General features: G+C 37.6%; 1 protein-coding gene across 4 annotated transcripts in view; it reads right to left on the minus strand.

Moving 5' to 3' along the window:
- The window catches only part of GLCE (glucuronic acid epimerase), a 117,332-nt gene that overhangs the window by 18,417 nt on the left and 76,894 nt on the right, over positions 1 to 22,021 (minus strand). Inside the window, exon 2 of one of the 4 annotated variants that reach the window (XM_058737246.1) lies at positions 15,620 to 15,667. The exons of the other annotated variants lie outside the window; for them this stretch is intronic. The gene's annotated coding sequence lies outside the window, so the exon portion shown is untranslated. The remainder of the gene's footprint in view (positions 1 to 15,619; positions 15,668 to 22,021) is intronic. 4 annotated transcript variants of the gene reach the window in all.

Below are 22,021 nucleotides of genomic sequence, written 5' to 3' on the forward strand. Positions count from 1 at the left end.
ATAGCCCCAGATAATAAAGAATTCTGTTACAGAAAAAGGGTGGCTAATGATGTAGAAGAAAATTTTTTAAAACAACAGAAAATTTGCATTGTGATCCCTCACAAAATTTACTAATTTAGACAAGTATTATATTCAGGTATATGTTTGACAGGAACCTAGTGATTCATATTACTCAAGGTAACACCAAATACATTATTTTCTAGTAGCAAGAGGAAAAAGTTGAGACTCTACAATGAGAGGATCAGATTCATTACCCTAATTCAGTACTCAAATGCAGTCTCATTAATGCTGACTCATCCAGATACTGTGGCTTTTGATGAGTTAAAAGAAAAAGTAAATAACCTATTATATATCCCAGCTAAAAATGTTTAACATGATCTCTAGGCTTTACAATTTGACTTGTAACTAATAGGATATACAAGAAACAGAGGAACAAATTAAATGCAGATACAACCAGACAAATCTAGAAGGCAAGACATCCTGCAGGAGAGCTGGCCCTGTCCCTTTAATAAGCCAGTGGTATGAAAAGAAAAAGGGGACTAGGTCAAATTTTTTGGGATATGACAACCAGATGTGAGACATAGTCCCTCCCTGGGAAATCAGACTGTGGACTTGATAAGACATGAAGACAGAAGAACATACAGAGATTGTAAATTGGGAAAAGGAGGTTACGAACAGCACACACAGAATGATCTCACTTTAGTAAACAATGCATACATAGGTCTTTATTTTCTCATTTCCCATGAATATATTTACTGGGTTTTTTTAAATCATTAAAATAGAAAATTAAGGTCAAACACTTTTGTTAAAATATTAAAGTAAATCTAAAATTTAACTTTAAAAATGTCTATAAATATAGTTTTCAAAATAGGCACGGGCGTCTCTTCAGGAGAGAGGGGAAATATGGGAAAAAGAAGGAAGATGGAAAAAAAGAAAACCCTGAGTATCGACATGCACTATTTATTAACTACTAAATAGATTTACCTAAAGGTAAACATGATGATTTTATTATAGTGTTGCTCAGATTATAGAAAACTAAGCAGAAACTTCAAAATTTCAGAAAGTATACTGCACTGACATTTTGCTAGTGCAATAACAACGGTACTTGTAACAGCCCAAACCAGGGTTTTCTGCTGACTGTTGATAAGCTTCCTACTTACCTTAAAGCTTTTGCCACATCTATAAACCAGATTAACCTTTTAAGTTAAAAAAAGAAAAAAAAGTTTTAAACAAATCAATGAATTCCAAAACCTTGAAACCTCATCTACTGCAGGTTCTAAAGATTTATTTCATTAGAAACATTATCCAATAAAAATTGGTTTTAGTACCTTTGGAGATCTAAAACAGAAAATAACATTCAGTAAGCATCATAAAGAAACGGGAATAATTTCTCTGCAGAAATGGTCAAAAATTAGGGAAAACAAAATACGCCTTAGTTTTCCTTTGGGAAAGCAAATTGTTCTCTTCTAAAACGATTTGCAATTCTAAGAACTCTTGTGTGATACTTTACTGAAATTAAATTCATTTTTCTAACTGAATATTACAAGTAACCAAGTCATTCAGTAAACATTAAATCATGGATATCACCATGAGTTTTTAAAATATGAAGGTCATATTTCAGATAAGAACATTTAAATAAATTTGTAGAAGATTTCATTGAAAGAAATTTTCTTCCTCTGAATAATGCAGACCAAGGCTTGCCTGATCATTATTTTCTCTTATTTACTCACATATCTAACAATTTGTATTTCTCTGGTACCAAGTAAGTAGGAAGAAAAGTAGTTGTGCAATATATAAACTAACTGACTTGTTCAATCAGCATCCGTTCAGCACCTACTATGTAGCAGGTGAGGCACTACTTCTGTCCCTAAAAGCCAGATTACTGGGAGATATGTGCACAAAAACGATAATGCTGAGATACCAACCGAAAAAAGTTACACAGGATCCTACACAGAGGAGGCGGCCTGTAATTCTCCCTTAATGTTTTAAGGTGTTAAGGAAAGCTTTAAGGTGGAATGAATAGAATACTGACAACTAAGCGTACTCCCAGATCAAGTACCTGAACTTGCCATGCCCTCTGCCTGGCACCGTTTCCCCAGATATCATTTGGCTTGCTCCCTTACTTCTTCAGGTCACTGCTTAAGTGTTAATGTATCAGAGAGGGCTTCCCTGACCACCTTATCTAAAACAGCACTTCTTACCCCAACATTCTCTAGGTCTTTACTCAGCTTTACTCTTCTTAATAGCATTTATCATACTTGATATCATACATATTAAGCTTATTATCCATCTCCGGAATCTAAGTTCCATGAGGGCTGGGTTTTGCTTCTCTTGGTCACTGCTGGATCCCCAGTGCCTAGAAATATGTCTGCTTCACACTAGGCATTCAATAGAGATTTGCTGAATGAACAAATATTGTTAAGTATGCAATTTTAAAAAATGAGAGACAACTTTGTTTTCTTTCCCATATTTGGGTATTCTGAAATCATAATCCAAATAAAAATGAACGTAACTGAGACAACAGAATATGGACTGTGATGCTGTATACTGGCCAACTCTTTAAAATAGATTTACAACTTAATTACTCCTGTTAGAAATGTTCCATCTGTTTACTGCTTGATAGACCAAGACTTAAATTACACAGTCAAATGGTTAAGTACTCTGTGACAGCTCTAACACAAAAGAGAAATGCCTAATATTTTTCGTGGTCAGGACTCTTCCAGTAATGTAAAACAGTATTCTCACTATAAAGAACAAAGTGAGAAGGTAACTTTGCCATCCTATTTTTAAAAAATATCAAAGTTAGGGGCGCCTGGGTGGCGCAGTCGGTTAAGCGTCCGACTTCAGCCAGGTCACGATCTCGCGGTCCGTGAGTTCGAGCCCCGCGTCAGGCTCTGGGCTGATGGCTCGGAGCCTGGAGCCTGTTTCCGATTCTGTGTCTCCCTCTCTCTCTGCCCCTCCCCCGTTCATGCTCTGTCTCTCTCTGTCCCAAAAATAAATAAAAAACGTTGAAAAAAAAAATTAAAAAAAAAAAAAATATCAAAGTTAAGGGCGCCTGGGTGGCTCAGTCGGTTGAGCATCTGACTTCGGCTCAGGTCATGATCTCGCGGTGTGTGAGTTCGAGCCCGCATCGGGCTCTGTGCTGACAGCTTGGAGCCTGGAGCCTGCTTCCGATTCTGTGTCTCCCTCTCTCTCTGCCCCTCCCCTGCTCATGCTCTGTCTCTCTCTGTCTCAAAAATAAATAAAAACATTTAAAAAAATTTAAAAAAAATATCAAAGTTAAAATAATCTCTGATACAACTGGCTCACGATGCTTCAAGTAAGATTATACCTCTAGGCAAATATCCCCAAGAAATTGAGTAGGGGGTATGCAGTACACAGGCATACCTTGGAGATATTGTGGGTTAGGTTCTAGAATAGTGCAATAAAGCAAGTATCAAAATACAGCAAGTCAAATAAGTTTTTTATTTCCTAGTGCATATAAGTTTAATAGAGTACACTATTTAATAGACTAATATGCTAAATAGACTATAACGCAGTCAATATATTAAGTGTGCAACAGCATTATGTTTAAAAAAGCAATGCACATACCTTAATTAAAAAATAATGCTAAAAAGTGCTAACCATCATATAAGCTTTCAGTCATAATCTTTGTACCGGTGGAGGGTCTTGCCTCGATGTTGATGGCTGATCAGGGTGGTGGGTGCTGAAGGGCAGGGTGGCTGTGGCAATTTCTTAAGACAACAGTGAAGTCTGCCGCATTGATGGACTCTTCCTTTCACGAATGATTTTTCTGTAGCATGTGATGCTGTGTGATAGCATTTTCCCCACAGTAGAACTTCTTTCAAAATTGGGAGTCAATTCCCTTAAACCCTGCCACACTGCTTTATTAACTTACTTTATGTCATATTCTAAATCCTTTGCTGTTATTTCAACCGTCTTCACCAGAAGTAGATTCCATCTCAAGAAACCGCCTTCTTTGCTCACCCATGAGAAGCAGCTCCTCATCCATTAAGTTCTATCCTGAGACTGCAGCCATTCAGTCCCGTCTTCAGACTCCACTTCGGTTTCCAGTTCTCTTGCTATTTCTACCACACCTGCGGTTAGTTACTTCCTCCACGCAAGCCTCGAACCCTTCAAAGTCCTCCATGAGGGTTAGGATCCACTGCTTCCAAACTCCTGTTAATGTTGGTATTTTGACCTTTTCCCAAGAATCATGAATGCTCTTAATTGCATTTAGAATGCTAAATTCTTTCCAGAAGGCTTTCAATTTACTTTGTCCAGATCCATCAGAGGAATCACTACAGCAGCTATAGCCTTTTAAAATGTATTTCTTAAAATAATAAGACTTACAAGTTGAAATTACCCCTTGACCCATGGGCGGTAGAATAGCTGTTGTGTTCGCAGGCATGAAACAACATTAATCTCATCGTATACTTCCATCAGAGCTCCCGGGTGACCAGGTGCAACCGTCAATGAAGTTATATTTTGAAAGGCATCTTTTTGTTCCAAACAGCAGGTCTAAACAGTGGGCTTGAATATAAAATTCAGTAAATCGTGTTGTAAACAGATGTGTTGTCATCCAGGCTTTACTCTTCTATATAGACCATAGGCAGAGTAGATTTAGCATAACTGTTAAGGGCCCTAGGACTTTCATAATGGTAAATGACCACTGGCTTCAACTTCAGGTCATGAGCTGCGTCAGCCTCTAACCGGTCGGCCAGCCTGTCCTTTGAAGCTTTGAAGCCGGACACTGACTTCTCTCCAGCTATGAAAGTCTCAGATGGCATCTTCTTCCAATATGAGGCTGTTTCATCTACGCTGAAAACCTATTGTTTACGATAGCCAACTTCCTTAATTATCTTAGCTGATATTCTGGATAACTTGCTGCAGCTTCCGTATCAGCACCTGCTGCTTCACCTTGCACTTTTATGTTATGGAGACCTTTCCTTATACCTCATGAATCAACCTCTACTCGCTTGCTCCAACTTTTCTTCTGCAGCCTCCTCACTTCTCAGCCTACGTAGAATTGAAGGGTTAGGGCCTTCCTCTGGATTAGGCTTTGGCTTAAGGAAATGTTGTGCCTGGTGTGATCTTTGTTTCAGACCACTAAAACTTTCTCCGTATCAGCAATAAGGCTATTTCGCTTTCTTATCACTCTTGTGTTCACTGGAGTAGCACTGTTAATTTCCTTTAGGAGCTTTTCCTTTGCATTCACAATGTGGCTAACTGTTTGGCGCAAGAGGCCTAGCTTTTAGCCTCTCTTTGCCTTCAATGTGTCTTCCTTACTGGGCTTAATCATTTCTAGCTTTTGATTTAAATGAGAGATGTGTGACTCTTAACTTTCACTTGAACACTTAGAGGCCATTGCAAGTTTTTAATTGACCTAATTTTGATATTGTTGTGACTTAGGGAATAGGGAGGCAAGGAGAGGAAGAAACAATGGCCAGTCCATGGAGCAGTCAGAACACATGCAACATTTATTAAGTTAGCTGTCTTATATGGGCAGGGTTCATGGAGCCCCAAAACAATTATAATATTAAGATCAAAGATCACCATAATAAGTAGATAACATTTAAAATATTGCAAGAGTTACCAAAATGTGACACAGAGACAAGAAGTGAGCGAATGCTGCTGAGACCCACAGACTTGCTCGATGCAGGGTTACCACAAACCTACAGTTTGTGAAAAACAAAACAAACAAAAAACCAAAACTGCAATATATGCGAAGCGCAATAAAGCAAAATGCAAAATGAGGTATGCCTGCCTATATTACATGATTCACATTTTACAGATGAAGGGACTAGGATATCATAGCCCACAAGAGATTCACTAAAGAGGACAGGAACAAAGCCAAGAGAGATGAGAACTTAAACATGGTTAAACATTGTGTTCTTTCTTATTTTACGGATGATGAAACAAACAGGCCTTGTAATGTTAAATAATTTACCCTAAGTTACATGATTATTTGATGGTTCACTTGAAATTTGAACTCAAGTTTGTTTCTCTGACTCCCAACCCTGTGCTCTGACAGGTCATAAGGTATCTTTGAGCAGTTATACATTATATTTCAGAAGCTGAATACTATCCTTCCCCAGAAGATATTCTAATTTATAACAGGTTACCCCATTGTGAATTGAACTCGGCCATCCATGGGTCTTATTCTAGACAGAGCTGAATTTTGATCTTCAATCAATAATTTGCATCAGTAAAATACAATTTTAGGAAAAGTTATTCTAAAAGTTTATTAGTATTTTTGAATGAAACTACCAGAATTTTGAATTTTCTTTAAATGTAACAGTATAATTATATGACATATTAATATCAGATAGAAATGAGTCAGAATTATGAATATTTATGTATATATCATCCAATAAAGCTATCTGCTCTCCACATTAGAATCATTAAACCCATGAAAATAGGATCCCCACTGCCCCCACAAATCTAGCAACAGCTCACAAATGCATTACAATACCTCATCTCTGCTAATAATTATTATGATGTACTGGGATCACTTGTCCAAAGCAAAACCTTTCTCTAGAGATAGGAATGGAGCTTAGTAACAGTTTTATCAGTCCACGTTAGTTTGAGGCTCTGAGAATAATGTCATAAAAACCCCAAGGTGGCAGCATATAAGAAGTGTGACTAGCATTAATATAAGAAGTTAGAGTACAGGGGCGCCTGGGTGGCTCAGTTGGTTAAGCATCCGACTTCGGCTCAGGTCATGATCTCGCCGTCCATGGGTTTGAGCCTCGTGTCATGACAGCTCAGAGCCTGGAGCCTGCTTCCGATTCTGTGTCTCCCCCTCTCTCTGTGCCCCTCCCCTGCTCTCGTTCTATCTCTCTCTGTCCCTCAGAAATAAATAAACGTTAAAAAAAAAATTAAAAAAAAAAAAGAAGTTAGAGTATAACAAAGTAGAAATCTTAAGTCTTATTGGGCATCATGGCTGTGTTGTGGCCCAGAAAGAAGAGAGAAAGGCAAAAGAAGGGCAAAAGAGGATATCTCTCAGTAGAACATCTTACCCACTTATGGGAAGTACTCCACAAATATTAAATCAGAAAGTGCCTAACTCAGTCACACTGATCTAGTCACAGTGTTTATGGTTGCATACATTTTCAATTTAATCTACTGGCTTGTGTAACCTACGTGGCAACCTAGTCTTCCCACAGTCTATAGCTTGTGCTAAAAATTATCACTAACTAGCAATCACTGATGGGTAGGTCAGTCATGCCACCTCATCTATCCTCAAACCTTCATGGGACATACTTAGGCTTAAAACAAACAAACACCAAATTACATTTGAATGAGAAAGGAAGTTTGCTGATTTTTGAGGGGGTAGGGGGAAAGGCTACAGGGAAAGGAAACATTTAAAGACAAGTTTTACTATATGCCAGGTGCTATACATATTTCAGTTACTGAAATCAAACCCTAAGCAGGAGTTCTTGTTATCACCATCATATAGCTGAAGAAACTCTACAGAAGACAAATTATTAGCAAGCACACAGTGGGATTTAAACCTAGATTTATCTGGCTTCAGAGTGTTAGGTTCTTCTTATCATAGCACAATAGCCTATTATCTGCTTCCAAATCACTATTTACTTTCTCACCAACTAGATGAAGAGTAGAATGATTTGCCCTTAGTTTGTGCAGACATCTTAAACTACTGACACTATGCAGCAACTTTTGAAACTAAAAATTGTTTCTGAAAAGAGGTTCTAAATGTATTCAGCTTAATTCTCCCTAACATTGAAAGCAATAATATAAAGAACTAGGGCAGCAGTGTTTTTTAAGGAGCAAAGAGCAGCAGCTTTTGTACCCAGAAAAGTTGAACAGCTATAGTGTAGCTAAAATGTTCTTTGAAGTGCTGTATAATATTTAACTAAAAAAACTGCTTCTTATGAGCAATGTGTCAAACTCAGCATATGTTATGTAAATAAATCAGTTCAGAAAGGAGTCCTAGGCTTCTCCAGCTGTGTAACATTTCTCCCCTCATTAGGAAAGCAAGAGAAAGAAAACCTAATGATGTGTTTACTCTGCATGGCTCATGCATACGGGGATTTTACAGTACAGATTGGTGGAACTATCCTAAGAAGTTCTACAGAATAGCTGCTAATAACTTTTTATCAAGTTTGATGCACCCCTGCAAAACAGAAATGACAGAAGGGGAAAAGTTCATCAAGTTGCTTGCTTATAGTAATTTTAAAGATATAAAGGTATAAAGATAGAATCTTTTGGCCATGCAGAAAGTATGTGGAAGAAATCATATGTGGACATTGGCCCCAGATGATTGATATATATATATATATATAATTTGAGAGAGAGAGACAGAGACAGAGAGGGAATGAACGAACAGGGGAGAGAGGAAGAGGGAGAGAGAGAATCCTAAGCAGGCTCCATGTTCGGCATGGAGCCTCAATCCCCAGATCTTGAGATCATGACCTGGGCTGAGATCAAGAGGCAGATGCTCAACTGAGCCAGCTGCCCAGTGCCCTTAGAATGCAGTGTTGAGTTACTTCACAAGTAATGCAGAATGTATCACTTTGGGAAAAAAATGATTAAGGGAATGTGCTAAAAGGATCATGTGAGAACAATCTGCCAGGCTGTTGGGCTGTACTGTGAATTCTATTTGCTAGCCGAGTTTGTGTTTTTCTAATGTTTACAATAAAAAGAAACATCCAATATACTGGCCTTCTGATATTATATAATCTTTTGCAATTAAAAAGACATTGTAAGATTAGCACCCCTATTTTAGATTTCTCTGAATAAACAGTTAACAGAAGTGCAGGGCAGGAGACAGGGAAAGTGGGACCTTTATAAGAAGGGAAGGAGAGGGGCGCCTGGATGGCTCAGTTGGTTAGGCGTCTGACTTTGGCTCAGATCATGATCCCACGGTTGGTGGGTTTAAGCCGTGCGTTAGGCTCTGTGCTGACAGCTTGAACCTGGAGCCTGCTTCAGATTCTGTGTCTCCTTCTCTCTCTCTGTCCCTCCCCAACTCATTCTCTGTCTCTGTCTCTCAAAAACAAAACAAAAAAACCCCACACATTTAAAAAAATTTTTACAAAAGGGGGAAGGAGAGGAAGAGACTGGCAAGTCTGAGTCCTTATTAATATACTCACATTTAATTCTCACAACTACAAAAGTGGGTATTATCTTCATTTTCCAGATAAGGAAACTGAGATAGGGAGTCAATTGTTGACTCACGCACCTTACTGGCTCTGCTCCCGCTGTCAGTTACCTCATTTCTGTGATTCGCAGTTTCCTCATCAGTGCAATAGGACTGGTACTAATCTACCTCATAGGTACCTCCTAGGGTGTCTAAATGAGCTAACATATACATCTAAACGATGTGGAAACCTTAGTTCCATCTTCCTTCTTGCAGAGTAATTACTAATTTGTTCAGTCACAATCTGTCCAAAGTATAGTAAGACATACACAGCTGGAAACAAACCAGGTTAAAGGACTAGTAACCAATTTGCCATTTTACTACATTTTCATTGTATTTCATTTCATATCCTTTATCTTCATACTACTACGGCATACTACATTAAAAAGAGTATGTCCCAAATATCAGAGTACCCTTCAAATTTTGAAAACAGTCAACAACTTTCTTCATCCCCTGATTTCTAACAGAGGGCTCAGAGCCCTCCAATGAGGTATCTCATATTTTATGTTATCCATGACTAAATAACCTATGAAGTAGTATCAAGAGAAAGCCATGTCACTCAAGATGATGTCATAGTAACAGAAATTTTAAAACTAAACAGGTTACTAACATGAATGTTTACAGCATTTATTCATAATATTCTAAAACTGAAAACCCAAATGTCCATCAGCTCAGGTGACTACATAAAGAAACTGTGGTTCACCCATAGGAATACAACTCAGTAATAAACTAATACCTGATATCTGCAACGACATGGATGAATCTTTTTTTTTTAAGCTTATTTATTTTGAGAGACAGAGACAGAGACAGAGTGAGAGCAGGGGAGGGGCAGAGTGAGGGGGGAAGGAGGAGGAGGAGGAGGAGGAGGAGGAGGAGGAGGAGGAGGAGACAGAGAATCCCAAGCAGGCTCTGTGCTGTCAGCACAGAGCCTGATGCAGGGAACTTACAAACCATGAGATCATGACCTGAACCAAAATGCAGAGTTGGACGCTTAACCAACGGAGCCATCCAGGCGCCCCATGGATGAATCTTTAAAAGCATTTTACTAAGTGAAAGAAGGCAGACACAAAAGGTTACTTAATATATGATCCCATTTACATGACATTCTGGAAAAAAGCAAAATTACAGGGATAAAAATTAGGTAAGTAGTGGTGGCAAGGGATTAAGAGGCACTAGGAACTTTGAGGGGTAATGGAAATGTTCTAGATTTTTATTGTTCTGGTACAGGTTACATGACTGTATACATCTGTCAAAACTTATCTAACTGTACACTTTAAAAGGACTGCATTTTGGGGGTGCCTGGGTGGCTCGGTCAGTTAAGTGTCTGGCTTCAGTTCAGGTCACGATCTCACAGTTCGTGGGTTCGAGCTCCACACCAGGCTCTGTGCTGACAGCTTGGAGCCTGGAGCCTGCTTCAGATTCTGTGTCTCCCTCTCTTTCTCTGCCCTTCCCCCACTCTCGTTCTGTTCTGTCACAACAATAAACATTAAAAAAAAAAAAACTTAAAAGGAGTGCATTTTACTGCATGTAAATTATATCTCAACAAATCTGACTTTTAAAACTTGTAATTTATAAAATTAGTCAAGAATAAATGCATTTCAAAGGGTGTCTGGGTGGCAGTTAAGCATCTGACTCTTAATTTTAGCTCAGGTCATATCTCACAGTTCATGAGATTGAGCCCCACGTCAGACTCTGCACTATCTTCTTGGGATTCTCTCTCTCTCTCTCTGTCTCTCCCCTGCTCATGCTGTCTCTCTCTCCCCCAAATAAACATTAAAAAAAATATTTTTTAAAAAAGAATTAATACATTTCTATCATTTTTTTTGAGTAATAAATGCTATGAATATACAGAAGTAACTTACAAAATAGGCCATAAACAAAAGGAGAGACTGTATTTGGGGGGTGGGGGGGAAACAAGCTTTTGAGCCCAATACTCCTAGATTTCAATAGTGGTAATCTGGACAATCTTGGACCAGGTAATCTCAATTCTCTCATCTGTAAAGCTGAGATAATACCTTCTACTTTATAAAGCAGTTGTAAGACTAAATGAACACTTAATTTGGTTCCCACCGCGTAGCAGGCAAAGAAAGGAAAATGTCAATGGATGAAGCAATACCTCTTTTTGAAGTCAATAAAGAGTAAGTTTCATCTATCTGTATCAGTTCATTTAATCAGCATCTATTTGTTAAAACATCTATTATATGGTAAGTCACTATTTTCCCAAATAAGCATTATGAAAAAAGAGATAACTATATGTCTCTCCCCCTGAAAAGAACACCGTTCTCTAAGTTTCTATAATTTTTATTATCTCATGAAAGTTGGTAAGAACAGCAATCAAGAAACAAACAGAATGATATATTAGTAAGGAAAATACATTTTATCAGCAACAAATGTGAATTAAGTAAGATTTAAGCTAAGGTTTCCCAAATGTACAATTTTCTGAGCAAACAGGAAGGTTACCAAATTGAATTAACTTCAGCACTGTAGGAACTTTCATTTAACTCCTACTTAAGACCTTACTGCATGCTGAGCAAAGGGTATGGATACTTTCTGGTGGTTTTTAAAACTGAGATGAATGTAAATTACCACAAAGAAATCCATTTACCTAAATAAATAAGGTGGCTGGAGTAGAAATGAAACTTATCCAAAATAGTATTTCTTAATGCACAAAAATATATTTCTATACATTTTCTAAGGGTTGAAGCTAACTTTTCACTGACAATTATGTAAAGTCTCAGATCCTGGCACTAGGATCATTTATGATGGTAAACCTGAATTACAAATATTTAACAAAGAAAATTACATCTTCTAGGATTTTTTCCCCAAATCAAAATCCTTTTCTCCATATACATATATATGTTTATTATGTATATTTCATATACACATACATACATATATTTTTTCTTCTGGCAACAAAGCCTATTGTATACCGAAGCACATGCTGCTTCATGTTTCTAAAAAATTATTCCTTCAGAACAGAATTTAAAGTATTATGCAACGTCTCATGAGCTTTAGGTTTCAAAGTGTGGCAAATACTGATTCAAGAATAAGAAATGAAGATAATACACAAATTTTCCCTTTGCTCTTCAGCCAACCATAAAGCAGAGATGGCCTTCCAACAACCCAATATGAATCTCTTCCTATCATGTCCTATGATGCACATTTGTAATAAGGATAGAGATCATTCTTTGTTAGTGCTAAACTCCATCTCTGGGAAGCAGAGTGAATTTATGTAGGCATGTATATTTTGAGAGAGAAAAAGCAGGGTAGGAACAGAGAGAGAGAGCGAGCAAGACAGAAAGAATGACTCCCAAGCAGGCTCCACGCTGACATCACAGAGCCTGATGCAGGGCTCAAACCTATGAAGTGTGAGATCATGAGCCGAGCTGGAATCAAGTTCGGACGCTTAACAGACTGAGTGCCACCCAGATGCCCCAGAAACAGAGTGAATTTTATTTTATTTTATTATTATTTTTTTAAACGTTTATTTATTTTTGAGACAGAGAATGAATGGGGGAGGGTCAGAGAGATGGAGACACAGAATCTGAAACAGGCTCCGGGCTCTGAGCTGTCAGCACAGGGGCCCGATGCGGGGCTCGAACTCACAGACCGCGAGATCATGACCTGAGCCGAAGTCGGCGCTCAACCGACTGAGCCACCCAGGCGCCCCAACAGAGTGAATTTTAAAAGCTTAATATTATATACTGAATCTGAAGACATAATACCAATGTTTTCTACCCCCTTACTATTTACTGCCAGGGTACGAAAGAAAGAAGGTGTTCACATTTGTTATTGGCAACTATTTCTTGACTGAAAATTAAATTCTTCTGGCAGTTTCTTGGTATAAATTGATATGGTCTGAATGCAGAAATGAAACAAGGGGACTTTGTTTGTAAGCTAAAAACAAACAAGGTCATTGAAACTTTTATTTCTCATTCTCCACTTTAGTCACAAAGTGACTAGTGCTCCACAACGGAGCAAAGGGGGTTATAGGAATTTGGGGGCTTCAAGACTTCTGGGGGCCATATGGAGTCTTTTACATGTTTTCCATATACTTTAGACCTAAACTCTCTGAGGTTATGGAGCACCCTAAAGATAAACATGTCCAACCTGAACATACTTTTCTATAAGGAACTCCTTAAGAGAATTCATAAAATTCTAAACCAGTATATCTTCCTGCAGTCTTTCCAGGAAAATGAGAAATTACCCTAAAATGCCCCAATATGGATATCCTACAATCTTTAATAATATCAAATAAGTTATTTCTTTACATTATTAGAAACTTATTTCTCATTTGTATATCCTCTGCCTCATTCCTTAATGTCTACTGCAGCATATCCTCCACCAAAACAGAAACACTCTGAATTTATGATTTTGGACTAAAGTTTGTAACTCTCCAAGGATGAATTTCTTATATACCTTTGCTGTTGCATTTGTATCAGAAAATAAAGTTGAAAGAAAGAAAGAAAGAAAGAAAGAAAGAAAGAAAGAAAGAAAGAAAGAAAGAAAGAAAGAAAGAAAAAAGGAAAGAAAGAAAAAAGGAAAGAAAGAAAAAGAAAATTAAGTCCTTGAGGGGAGAAACCATGTGTGAACAGATTTTTCTCCCTGCCAAAGTGCCTAGGAGTTTTCTTTCCACATAATAGCCTAATTATTCCTGAAATACATTTGGATAAATTCCTATGAATGTAATTCCCACCTCAAATTCTACTTTGCTATCTCATCCTAAATATCCACCTAAGGAGAAGTAGCCAGTTTGGGAAGTGTAAAGGATCCTAAGCTCTGCAATAATGAAATACACATTGAAAAATCAACACATTAATTAAAAAAAAAAAAGTATTTTGAAATCTTTAAGACAACTGGCAGAATAAGATAAAAGTACAATTGAGCAATTTCTACTTTCACAACAAATAAACCTAAGAGGAAGGAAGGAAAATGGGCACATGAGTTTACACACACACACACACACACACACACACACACACACACACACGCTTCATGCACTCACACCAATCCCAATGTACCAAGTGATAAATCAAGATCTTTACCTGGAAAAACATTTTGTAATATAGCACAATATTATGTATCTCATCTAAGATGCTACTGCCTAGAAATATCATTGATTATTTTTAGCATTTTCTTTCTTTTTTTAATGTTTATTTATTTGGGGGAGGGGGAGAGAGAGAGGGAAAGGGAGGGGGAATGAAGGAACAAAGGAACGAACAAGCAGGGGAGGGGCACAGACAGATGGAGACAGAATCTGAAGCAGGCTCCAGGCTCTGAGCTGTCAGCACAGAGCCCGATGCAGGGCTCAAAATCACGGGCAGTGAGATCATGACCTGAGCCGAAGTCGGATGCTTGACTGAGCCATCCAGGTGCTCTGAAATATCACTGATTATTCAGAATATAATATTACACCTGGATCAGCTACTGACTGTTAGAAAAGCATTAATGAGGGGCGCCTGGGTGGCGCAGTCGGTTAAGCGTCCGACTTCAGCCAGGTCACGATCTCGCGGTCCGTGAGTTCGAGCCCCGCGTCAGGCTCTGGGCTGATGGCTCGGAGCCTGGAGCCTGTTTCCGATTCTGTGTCTCCCTTTCTCTCTGCCCCTCCCCGGTTCATGCTTTGTCTCTCTCTGTCCCAAAAATAAATAAAAAAAAACGTTAAAAAAAAAAAAAAAAAAAAAAGAAAAGCATTAATGACTGTTCAACCATACTCTCCTATCAGACTGATACTATTGGCTTGACATACCAACATACTAGATACATACAGGAAGTTGTCCTCTAGCTTAAATAATTAGAATATTATTTTTATGCAGATAAAAGGGAACTATGATCACTCTGTCAACAGTCTGTTTTATTCCATTCAAAGGTTTGTATGAAAGGCAGAAACACCTACATACCCTAAATAAGAAAAACTTGTAAGGCATACATAAAGATATTGAAAAGGTCTTTCAAGAGCTAAAGAACAGAGAACACTAATAACATAAATATGAAATGGGGGCATTTGCTCTGAGTTTCAAGAGTTCAACGAATACTCCACCAATTCACCTGATATTTTAGGAATGACTGGAAAATAAATGGTAGAAGCAAAAACAAAACCCGTCTCCTTGGAAAAATTTGGTAAAATTTAGATATTTTTGTCTTCAAAAATCTAAAGTATAATAAAATCTGTCTCTCTCTGTCCACTTATCCACACCCAAAGAGAGCACTAGGAGAAAACTGATTTTTGTCAGAACTGCAAAGTGGATTTGAATTCTTGACCATTTGTTCGCCTTTTCAAATATTTATTTTCGCTGTCTTGTTTGAATTATCTATATATCAAGTATTCCATCTGAAATACAGGCTTTTTTACTTTAGAAGGGAGTCCTGAGCCACAGAACATAGACAGTCTCTAGAAGCTAGAAATGCAAGTAACAGGCAATTCCTAAAGCCTCAAGAGGAATGCAATTCTGCCGATACCTTGATTTTAGTCCAGTGAAATCCACTTTGGACTTCTCACTTCCAGAACTATAAGATAATTAATAAATTTGTGTTATTTAAAGCCACTACATGGTAATTTGTTACAACAGAAATAGAAACCTAATACATCTAGCAATTCGTAAGTCTCGATAATTCTTTTTACTGATCCCTGGTTGTGGATATTTACACAGAATCGGCACCTTAATACTACTCTGATAATCAGGTTTGGTAGGCATAATCTTTTGGTTAACAAGACAAAGTCTCAAATCAAAGAAAACATTAAAACGAAAAAACAGCAATAAATCATGCCTCTCACGGTAGACTATAGGTCAAACATGTATTACTGAGAGAATGCTGAAGTTTGCAACTATGTGCGTTTGCCTACTTCTCCTTTTAGTTGTACTGCTTTTCCTCCATCTATTTGAAACTCCTGTCATTAGATGCCTACAGATCTAGGACTGTTATAGCCTTTTGAAGAACTGACCCCTTTTACGTTATGAAATAATTTTCCTATTTTTTGTTCTGAAATCTACATTATCCAGTATCAATATAGGAACTCCAGCTTTCTTGTGATTACTGTTTACATGGTGTTATCTTTTCTGTTTACTTTTAACCGGTATCTTCATATTCAAAGTGGCTTTCTTATAGACAGTATGTAATTGAATCTTACTTTTAAAACATCTAATCAGGTAGTGGGGCATACAGACCGTTTAAAGTGATCACCAATATGGATGGATTTAACTCTGTTTTACTATATCTGTCTTATCTCTGTTCTCTTTTTCTTTCTTTCTTTCCATCTTTTGGTGTTTTTTATGATTCCATTTTAGCTCTACCATTTTTAGCTCTACCTCCTTTTTTTTTGTTTTTAACTTCTACTTATAAACACCATAATGTGTTGTTATTCTTGTTCTAAACAATTGTCTTTAAGAATATATGAGGGGAAAAAGAATTTTATATCCACACACATATTTACCATTTCTTATACTCTTCATTTCTTTTTGTGGATACAAATTTCCATCTGAGATTATTTTCTTTCTGCCTGAAGAACTACTCTTTTAACATATCTTATAGTATAAGCCTGCTGGTGACAAATTCTCTCAGCTTTGTTTATCTAAAAAACTCTTTATTTTGCCTTCAATTTGGAAACATCCTTTTTGCCAGGTACAGAGTTCCAGGTTGAGTTTTTGTTTTTCTTCTTCTAGTACTTTAAGGATGTCATTTCTGGCATGCATAGCTTCTGACAAGTCTGTAGTGATTTTTATGTTATTGTTCATCTGTTATTTAAGGCGGTATATTTTCCTCTGGCTGCTTTTAAGGTTTCTTTCAAGATTTTTGTCACTGGTTTCAACAATTTAATTTTTGTGCCTGGTTCTTCCGCTTGGAGATTTGTGAACTTCTATCATCTGTGGGTTTACAGTTTTCATCAAACTTGGTAAATATTTGCCTTCTATTTTTTGAAATATTTTTTTGTCTCCCGATCTCCTTCTAAAACTTGTTATACTTGTGTTAAATAGCTTAATGTTGTTCCATAGCTCACTGATAGGTTTTTTCCAACTATTTTTTTCCGTTGGTATTTCATTTTAGATAGTTGCTAGGTCTTCAGGTTTTAACTAATCTTTTTCTCCTGCAATGTCTGTTAATCTCATCTGCTGCATTTTCCACTTCAGAAATTTTATTTTTCATCTCTGGAAGTTCTATTTGGGTCTCTCTTTTGAAAAACAACGCCCACTTCTCTCATTGACATGTTTGTTTTCCTTTACTCTCTTGAACATACGGAGTATAGTTATAATCACTGCTTTAATGTCCTTGTCTGCTAATTTGATCATATGTGCCGTCTTTCTCGCTTCCTATTGGTTGATTCTTCTTCTGGTTTTGGGTCACATTTTCTGCTCTTTGCATGTCCGGTAATTTTTTATAGGATGCAAGGCATTAAGAATTGTTGGGTAATGAAATTTTTTCAGATCTGTTATGGATATTTTTACCTTTCATGCTTCATCTTCACTACTGCATGGTTTTTAAAGCAGAAAATGGTATTTATAGAAAATATGAGTTGACAAACGAATTTGTGCAATTTACTTTTTTGTCTACGACAAAATTTTAAGTGTATAGTACAACATAAGCACCATGTTGTACACAAGATTTCTAGAGCTTTTTCAACTTCCATCACTGAAACATTATACCCATTAAATAGCAGCTACCCATTTTCCCCTAGCTCCAGCCCCTGGCAATCACTACTCTGCTTCCGGTTTTTCTGAGTTTGACTACTTTTAGATACCTCATGTAAGAGGAATCAGGCAGCATTTGTCTTTCTGGGACCGGCTTATATCACTTAGCATAAAATGTCCTCAAGGTTCATTTATGTTGCTGCCTGACAGAATTCCTCCTTAAAGGCCAAACCATATTCTACTGTACATACGTATCACCATTCTCATCTGTTGAGACACTTGGGTGCTTCCACCTCTTGGCATCTGTGACTAATACTTCAATGAACACAGAAGTGCAAATCTCTCTTCAAGATCCCAATTTCAATTACTTTAGGTAAATACCCAGAAGTGAGATTGCTGGATCATACGGTATTGGATTTTTCTGAATTCCTGTGTTGTTGAGCTTTGTTCTGGGTGTAGTTCAATGGCCTGGAAACGGTTTGATAGTTTCAAGGTTTACTTTCTTAATTTGTTAGGTGGGACCAGAGTACAACAGTTCCCCCTCATCTGCGGGAGATGTTTTCTAAGACACCCAGGGGATGCTTGAAGTTGAGCTTAGTCCCGAAACCTATGTGTGCTTTTTCCTAAACACATACACTCCTGCTAAAGTTTAATCTATAAATTAGGCTCAGTAAGAAATTAACAACAACTAAAAATAGGACAATTATGACAATATACTGTAATAAGTTATGGGAATGTGGCCTCTCTCAAAATATCGTACTATACTCACACTTCTTGTGATGATGTTAGACGATAAAATGCCTATGTGATGGGATAAAGTGAGGTGACTGACACAGGCACTGTGATGTAGCATTAGGCTACTGCCAACCTTCTGAGGATACCTCAGAAGCAGAACCACCTGCTTTTGGACCACAGTTGACCATGGGTAACTGAAACCACAGCAAGTAAAACCGCAGATAAGGAAGGGCTACTACTGTAGCTTTTGGTCTAGAGCAGTGTCCTTGAGACTTTATCCAGTGCCTATTAGGAGGTCGTTCCACTCTGGCTAATGTGGCCAACTTACTCTCTGTGATCTCTGAGGGCTTTTTCTCCTACTCCTTCCAGTGGTTCTTTTCCTAGGGTTGAGTAGTTACTTCACATGTATACACAGATTGATAGCCAAAGACTTGAAGAGACACTCTCCAGGTCCCTGGGGTTCTCCATTTCTATACTTCTTTCCTTTCCAATATTTTGCCTTAAAATTTTAGCTTGTCCTCTCTGAACCCCAAACCCAATCCTGTGAGGCTCCTGGGCTGTTTAGGTTCCCTCTGTCGGCACTGTGGCTTGGAAACACGGTGGACTCACCCGCATTCATTTCCCCATCTCTCAGAGATCATTATCCTGGATTGACTTTTAGCCAGTATGTGAAAAACCACAACTAAGAAAGAAGTGAAGTTGAGAAGTCAATTCTTACCATTAATACGTTCTATGTGATAACTATGCCATTGCTTTGCTCCAACATAAAAAGCCTCACTTGTATTTATACCTGACTTCATGGAGGCATGTGTTAATTACTAAACTATCTCATAAAATGTTATTATTCTACAAAGTACATTCTTTTTTTTTTAATTTTTTTAATGTTTTAATTATTTTTGAGACAGAGACAGAAGAAGAGCAGGGGACGGGCAGAGAGAGAGGGAGACACAGAATCCAAAGCAGGCTCCAGGCTCTAAGCTGTCAGCACAGAGCCCGGCGCAGGGCTCGAACTCACAGACCGTGAGATCATGACCTAAGCTGAAGTCAGATGCTTAACCAACTGAGCCACCCAGGCACCCCAGTACATTCTATTTTTGTAAATGTTTATCCATTTTTGAGAGAGACAGAGAGAGAAAGAGGGAGAGAGGAGAAGAAGAGGGGAGGGGCAGAGAGAGAGGGAGACAAAGAATCCAAAGCAGATTCTAGGCTCTGAGCTGTCAGCACAGAGTCCAACATGGGGCTTGAACCCATGAACCGTGAGACCATGACCTGAGCTGAAGTCCGACACTTAACCCACTGAGCCACCCAGGTGCTCCCACAAAATACATTCAAAATCAAGCATGACTGAGAAAGAATCTTCCATGGAAATGCAAAGTTTTCTTTATCTCATCTTATAAACTGAACATGTACATTTTTGGCTAGCTCTCCAAGTATCATTTTCATTTTTTTATTAAAAATTTTAAATAAACTTTTTATCACAGTATAATATAGTAATGAATAGCTTAATTTTCATGAAGTTAATGTGCCTCTGAAACCAATACCCAGATCAAGAAATATAGTACAAGAACACAAGTCTGGTTTCACATTCAGAATTCAAATTAAAAGAAAAAGAGAGGAAACCCATACCATGTCAATAGCTTTTATCATATAAAAGCATTTGATAAAATTTAGTCAGTATTTTATTGAAAATGCTTACAGCAAACTATTGGAATAGAACTTTCTTAACCAGATACACAGAAGATTCCCTGTTATTTCCCTGTCACATCTTTCCCCCAAAGAAATAATTCTCCTGACTTCTAACACAATAAATCAGTTTTGCCTATTTTTGAACTAAGTGGAATCACAATGTGTACTCATTTGTGACTGGCTTTTTCTCCTGAACATTATGTTCCTGAGGCTTATCCATGTGGCTGTGTACCACAATAGTTCATTTATCCTCACTGCTGTATGGTATTCCATTGTACAAATAATACCACTATTTAGTTATCCAGTTTGCTGGCTTTGAACATTTGGATGGATTCCAGTTTTTGACTGTATGGGTATTGCTCTACGAACACTCTTACACGTGTGTTTTGGAGAACATATGTTAGCATTTCTGTTGGATATATACCTAACAGTGAAATTGTAAGGTCATGCGGTATAACCATGATTAAGTTCAGCTTTAGTGAGAAAAAAATTTAAAAAAGTATTAACCAGAGTGATTAAAGCAATTTATATTCCCACCAGCTGTGGAAAATGAGTGGCAAATACAATACATCCTCATCAACATTTGACAGCATCAGTCCTTGAATTCTAGCCATTCTGTAGGATAGACAGCGATATCACATCATGGGTTTAATTTATACACTGCAAATAAATAATGAGATTGAGGATCTTTTAATATGTCTGTATGCTTTCTGAAGACCTTCTGCTGCGAATTGACCATTTAAGTGTTTTGCCCATTTTTCTATTGGGTTGTCTGTCTTCCTATTGCTGTATAGGAGTTTTTAATATATTCTGGCTGAGTATTCTGCAAATACCTTTTGTTCCAAATGCAAATATCTTTTTCTCACTCTGTGGTCTGCCTTTTCGATCTTAACTGTAGTTTAGTGAACAGAATTACTTTCTTTTCTTTTCTCTTTTCTTTTCTTTTTTCTCTTTTCTTTTAAGTAGGCGTCACACCCAGCATAGAGCCCAATGTGGGACTTGAACTCATGACTCTGAGATCAAGATATGGGCTGAAATCAAAAGTGGGACAGTTAACCAACTGAGCCACCCAGGTGCCCCAGTGAACAGAATTTCTTAATTTTAATGTATATTCCATGCGAAAGGAAAGGAAAGGAAAGGAAAGGAAAGGAAAGGAAAGGAAAGGAAAGGAAAGGAAAAGAAAAAAAAGAAAAAGCTGGGGGAGTAATACTTACATGAGACAAAACAGACTTGCAAACAAACATTGTAACAAGAGCCAAATAAAGGCATTACATAACGATAAACATATAATCTTCCCAGACGGAATCGGGAAGAAACAGAAAATCTGAGCAGATTACTGGCTATGAAATTGAAACAAACAAAAGTCTAGGACCAGATGGCTTCACAGGTGAATTCTACCAAACACTTAGGAGTAAATGCCTCTCCTTTTCAAACTATTCTAAAAAAAATGGAAGAGGAAGAAATGCTACCAAATTCATTCTATGAGGCCAGCATTACCCTGGCACCAAAACCAGACACTACAAAAATTAAAAAAAAAAAAAAAAAAAAAAATTATAGGCCAACACTCCTGATAAACAGATGTAAAAATCCTCAACAATATATTAGCATACTGAATTCAACAATACACTAAAAAGATCATTCACCACCATCAAGTGGGATTTATCCCAGAGATGCAAGATGGGTCAGTACCTATAAATCAATCAGTGTGGTACACCATGTTAACAAAACAAAGGATAAAAACCATATCATCATCTCAATAGATGTGAAAAGCCCATTTGACAAAATTCAACACCCATTCATGATAAAAAATTCTCAA

This window comes from Neofelis nebulosa, chromosome 7 (assembly GCF_028018385.1).
Source record: "Neofelis nebulosa isolate mNeoNeb1 chromosome 7, mNeoNeb1.pri, whole genome shotgun sequence".
Classification (NCBI taxonomy): domain Eukaryota; kingdom Metazoa; phylum Chordata; class Mammalia; order Carnivora; family Felidae; genus Neofelis; species Neofelis nebulosa.